The sequence below is a fragment of the Elephantulus edwardii genome, unplaced genomic scaffold, assembly GCF_000299155.1.
Source record: "Elephantulus edwardii isolate Elephantulus edwardi_28Jun2011 unplaced genomic scaffold, EleEdw1.0 scaffold00009, whole genome shotgun sequence".
NCBI lineage: Eukaryota > Metazoa > Chordata > Mammalia > Macroscelidea > Macroscelididae > Elephantulus > Elephantulus edwardii.
The window spans coordinates 18,667,160-18,672,852 of NW_006399759.1; positions in this window are offsets into that span (position 1 = coordinate 18,667,160).

Below are 5,693 nucleotides of genomic sequence, written 5' to 3' on the forward strand. Positions count from 1 at the left end.
AGAGTTATGTGTTGGGTTTTTTTGTTTTGTTTTTTACCTAAGGCTTTCCTCCAGGATTTCCTTCTTCTAGAAGGACAACTAGACTTGTTAAATGTCCTATAAAACACCTGAAGGTTAACACAGCTAGACACTAAGCAAGTTTGCTGACTGACAGCCAGGTTGTTTGGCCAAACAGCCTTTAGAACTCATCCAGATCTGCATGCAAGGTCTCTTCTAGGAAAATTTCTCTGGGCTGAGAGAACAAGACAGGTCCGGCTGAGATGTAACCATGATGTATTGTTCAGAGGCCTCTGCGGAAAGGCCAGTTTGTGGTTTGGTCAGCTCTTGAAGCAACTTTCAGAACTGATTTAATTTGAAGCGATGGGCAAGAGAAATGCAAAAACATTTATGGGAACCATTGTGGAGGCAGACCTTGTTGGGCAGAGTGTTGTACAATGTGGTCAAGGGTTTGCTCTCACTTCTTTGACTCTCCTCCTCAGGAGAGCACTGGCCTTGACAGTACCCACTGGGCTCTAGGTGCAGGCAGACATGGGTCAAGCAGTGCAGAAATACCTGTAGATGGAGTTGGGCAAGCAGTGGAAGACTCTGCATTTAGGCAGCAAAGAAATCTCAAGTGAACTTGAGAGTCTCTAGCATCTAGAAACTCTACTGGCTTAGTGGTAAGGAGTTGAACTGCCAACTCAAAGGCACCTGGTTTGAATCCACCAGCTGCTTTATAGAAGACAGATAGCCAATCCCCTCCTGTACAGTTTACTGCCTCTAAAAATCCACTGATGGGTCAACTATGGGATGTTTCTTTCTTTCCCCCCTTTTTATTTTTTTAAGTTGTTTATTTTTATTATTAAGGAAAATTTACAGAGATTTTGGATTTCCACTCATTCATTGTGGCACTTTTCTCCCTGTCCATCCCCCCCACCCCATACACTCTTCTCTTTTAAAAGTAAGAGAAAAATTCTTTCATTGTTATACACTCCCTCCCCCCAAGTCCACTCCACTATGCAGCCTTCATTCTGGACTCCTCACATGACAATAATATCTAATCATATATCCCTTTTAAACAGTTCTCTCCCTTACCTGTTTCAACATAGTTTACATAATTTATCCTACCTTTCTCAGTCTCCCCCTTAACCTCTATGTTAGTCTTGTTTACAACATTGGCACTATGCAGTATATGGGGCATTTCTGACTCAACAGCACACACGAACAACTGCATCTAGAGCTCTTTGTGGCCCAAATTCATTCTGTTCCAGGGGCCTCAAGAAGCTCGGGTAACATAACACCAGCCCCTTCTCTTACTTTGTCCTAAGATGTGAGCTTCTGGATTTCATACCACATAGATTTAGTAAGAGAGAAGGTGTCTTCTAAGAAGAAAAGGCAGAAGATGTTAAAGTGAGAGAGGTTGGGTTCAGTAAAGAGACTGAACGTCATACTAGGTCTGGGTACAGAATGGGGTTCTTACATGGTATTAGTAGAGAGTTCTTTTCCATCACAGAAAGTCAATGTTGTGGGTTTTTTATTGACATATTCCATTCTATCTGGCTAACAGTTACCATGTGTCAGAATCGACTTATGCACATTGGTGTCAAGCTGCCAAGTAGTATTATAAGTCAGAGTTCTTCTAAAAAGCACAAGTCCCTGAAATATGGGTCTCCTGGAAGTTTGCTCAACTTTCTCAAACATTAAATAAACCTGAGATCTAGTGGTCTGGTGGGAAGGGAGTTGTGTTGCCAAATTAAAGGTAGGTGGTTCGAATCTACTAGATGCTCCAAGGGAGAAAGATGGGTAATCTCACCCAGAGTGATGTATATAGTCTTTGCAGACCTACTGGCGGGTCAGCTCTGAGTCAGTTCTGACTTTGAAAGCTGGGAGTTGTAGCTGAGCTGAGAAGTCTACCTGGGAGTTTAGATTTTGGTTTGGTCATTTCTGATCCTCTAAGAACTCACCTCTTTGGGTTCGGATGTCGAATGCTTCACTATCAGTCTTTGACCAATGAGGGGTACTGGACTTTCTCATCCTGGGAGACCAGGGAAAACTCTACCTCCATCAGGGTACTCTCTATTTTGCAGCTGCAAGGAAGAATTGAGAGACAAATGAGGTGTGAGGCAGTACGGAGAAACGGTAACATCTTCTAACATGTCTTCAGTCTATTCTTAAAGTCACTGTGGACACTCAAAGAACTGTCCCTTTCTTACACACCAGGGCTGGCGTAAGCATGAGGGTTGGTGCCAGGCCTTGAGAGACTGGTAAGAAGTCATGGGAAAAATCTTAACTGAGAGGTTACACAGAAGGGATAAAAAACTCTGGATAAGCTCAAGCAGACACCAATTCCTATCACAAGATTGGGCTCACCATTATAGGACACTTATACTTGAAGCGATCTTTGTGGAAATCTTCGCATCTTACATTTGGACAGCTCTGGGATTCTGGCTCTACCCTCCCAGTGTCGGGAGGAGAGTACATGCCTATTTTCAATAATGCTCCACTGAGGATTAATGTCAAATTCTGGTAACATCGACACCCAGCACTTGTCCAGGAGTAATTCTGCTTTGGTATCTGCAAAGTTCATCAAATAACTACCTCAAAGAACACCAGCTCGAATGGTTGACTCAACAACCTTGTCCCATTGTAGTGAATGAATCATCTTAGGAAGAAATGTGATCACAGATTTTTCCTTTTTGTGTTCCCTTTCCTCCTCCCATGATGCCATTACCTTTTAGCTACTCTTGCCTGAATCTCCAGGCTCTGTTTCCAGACTGAGATTGTTGCTCCTCAGTCCCGTGAAGAGGTCTCTGACAGCAGACTTTCCCAATGCAATTCATCTTTTCATTTCCTGGCTGCTGGCACCAAGAATGTTGATTGTAGAGCCAAGCAAACTGAAGCTGTCAAGAATCTCAGTCTCTTCACCATCTGTCATGATGTTGCCAATTGGCCCAGTGGCGAGAATCTTCATTTTCTTGACATTGAGCTTCAATCCATATTGAAGGCTGCAGTCCTTATCCTTCTGCAGCAAGCACTTCAGGTCTTTAACAAGCAGGGTTGTGTCATCTGCATAACGCAGATTATTGATAAGTCTACCTCCAATCCTGATGCCACACTTCTCCTCATCTTTTTAATCTATATGCAGAAACTGTGGTATGTTCACACAATGGAATACTATGCAATACTCAGAAACAACAATTCAGAAAAATGCTATAAAACATGAGACTAGAGAGCATTATGCTAAGTGAACTAATTCAGTCTCATAAGGAATAATACTGCATAAGATCATTATTATAAAAACAGAAGTATAGCTAGTAAGATATTTATGAAAGCCCAAAGGGGGAAGTGGGGGAGGTGGGGGGCTGAGGGGAGGAAGGGAAATCATGGGAACACAGAGTTTGGTGGGTGGAGGAAAAGGATGAAGGAATTAATAAAGAGCCTGTGGAGACCTGAAAAGATAGAGTAATTATGGGCATAGAACAAGGTGATTAATTTTATAAGACATGATGTATGAGAATGATCATATGAAACACCATGTGAAAAAACCCTGTACACGATGTGAATGAAAGAATGTGTGAAACATAATGGTTATGAATTTTATATGTAAATAAAAGGAAAAAAGACTAATATATCTAAATATTATTCAAACTGGTATTATTTCTCCAGAATGACTAGGCATTTGACAAAAGAAACAAAAAAATTAGTTAAACAAAAAAGTATAAAACTGGAACATTTTGGGAATATGTCCTTGACTTTTAAAAGCAATTTATTTTTTTTTATGAATTCATTATTGCATTTTTCCACCCTCTTCCTCCCTTCCCTCTCCCTGAGTCCACTTCACAATACACCTTTTCTTCCAGATGGTTGTCATACACATAAAGCCTAATCCTATGTTCCTTTCAGAGAGTTCTTCGTCTCGTTTGTTCCAATGTAGTGTTCAGTATCTAGCCACTCTTTTCCTATTCTCCCCCCCAACCTCCATGCCATTCCTAGTCTACAGACTTTTATGCAGTGCTCTTTCCATGGCCAGATTAGACTATCTAGGCCAGCATGGAGTTTGCAGTAGGAGTAGTAAGCTCAAAGATACAGCTGACCTTCATTCAGGGTAATCATCTTACCTGTAGTCTGGATCTCTTGCAATTTTGGGCTGATTTTTCACAGCAAGAATTTCCTTTTCATTGACAACTTTATTTTCATACACAACATATTCACCTTCAAGCTAAATAACCTAAGAATTGTGCAAAGGGAGAGGGCTCTCTCTGGTCCCCTTGGTGTCATGTCTTCAGTGCTGGTGGCTTCCTGTCTGCCGGTTCTATCCTCAAGCGCCAAGACACAGGAATAAAAGGAAAAAAAAAAAGAATTAAGAACATGGATCTGAGAGAGAATATTTAAGCTTTTCTAAGAACTGGAAAGAGTAGGCTGCCCTTTTGTTTTACCCTCACAGAGGTACCACAGCTGGTGACATTGAACTGGAAGAAGGCTTGGTCCTGCTAGACTCTCTTGGTTTGCAAGTGTGGTCCTTCAGCGTGGTCTTGCTCAGGTCAATGGAAGGATCAGTGTCAATTGTGGTGGAAATGACCACAGTCCTATTGGAGAAGCACACTGGGAATGCAGCCACAGTTCTCATGGCCCTCCTCCTTGTCCCCTCAAATATCCTATGATACAGACTTGTCTCTTTTATCTAGGAGTCTAGATGGGCCTATTTTGCTACTTCATGTGATAGAAAAGGCTCCCTAATCCAGACACTGTGACTTTAGTCACATCTATTTAGGCTTCATCCTTTGTAACTAGATTGTAGGCAAATATTGAACTTTACGTGTGTTTGAGGAGTTGAATGTAAAGGCTGAATGATACTGGAGACAATGTGATTAGATCATGCGGCCAGCCTTAAGGAAATAAGTTCAAAAGGGAAAATAGAATCCAAAGTAGAATATGATTATCACTGGGACTATGAGAAATCACAGGAAGGAAAGGTAGGAAAGAGGCAAGAACTAGAAAGGTTAGCAAAAGATGGCATTTGAAAGGAACTTTGAAATGAAGATCATATAGATGGTATGGACCTGATAGGTGGTGAGTTTGAACTATGACAGTCTAGTATCATTTTCTCTAGAAAGGTAGTGAGATCAAAGATCTTGAAAAAACTTGAAGCCTTTTTCATGATGTTGGAAGCAGTGAGAGCAGACTAGCAGTGGGGTGAAGATGAACAATGCAAGGTGGAGATTCTAGGACAAATGTGTCATGAGACCTAGCTGAAGGCCAATGAAATCCCTTGAGAGTCCAATCAGGAGACTCAGAAGCAAATTAAGATTCACCAGTGAAGTCTAAAGGGGGGGGGTAAGCACACTCCACAGAGATTTCCAGAGTCTCCTGTGTATCTGCCTTCTCCAGAGCCACTTCCAAGCGGGCAAGTATCCTCCAGAGGGAAAGCTCCCGACACCCACCCCACATGAGGCTCAGTGTCATCCTCAAAACAGAGCTCCTCTCAACTAGGGTTGAGAGAAGACAGAAAAGGAGGGGAGGAATGATGAATATTGCATTGAAACAGATGAGAGAGAGAACTGTTTAAAAGGGATTTATGAATGGGTATTCTCGTCATTACAGAAGTCCAGAGTGAAGGCTGCAGAGTGGAATGAACTTTGAGGGAGGGATTGTATAACAATGAAAGAGTTTTTTTCTTTTAAAGGAGAGGAGTGATTTGGGGGGGGTGGGGTGGG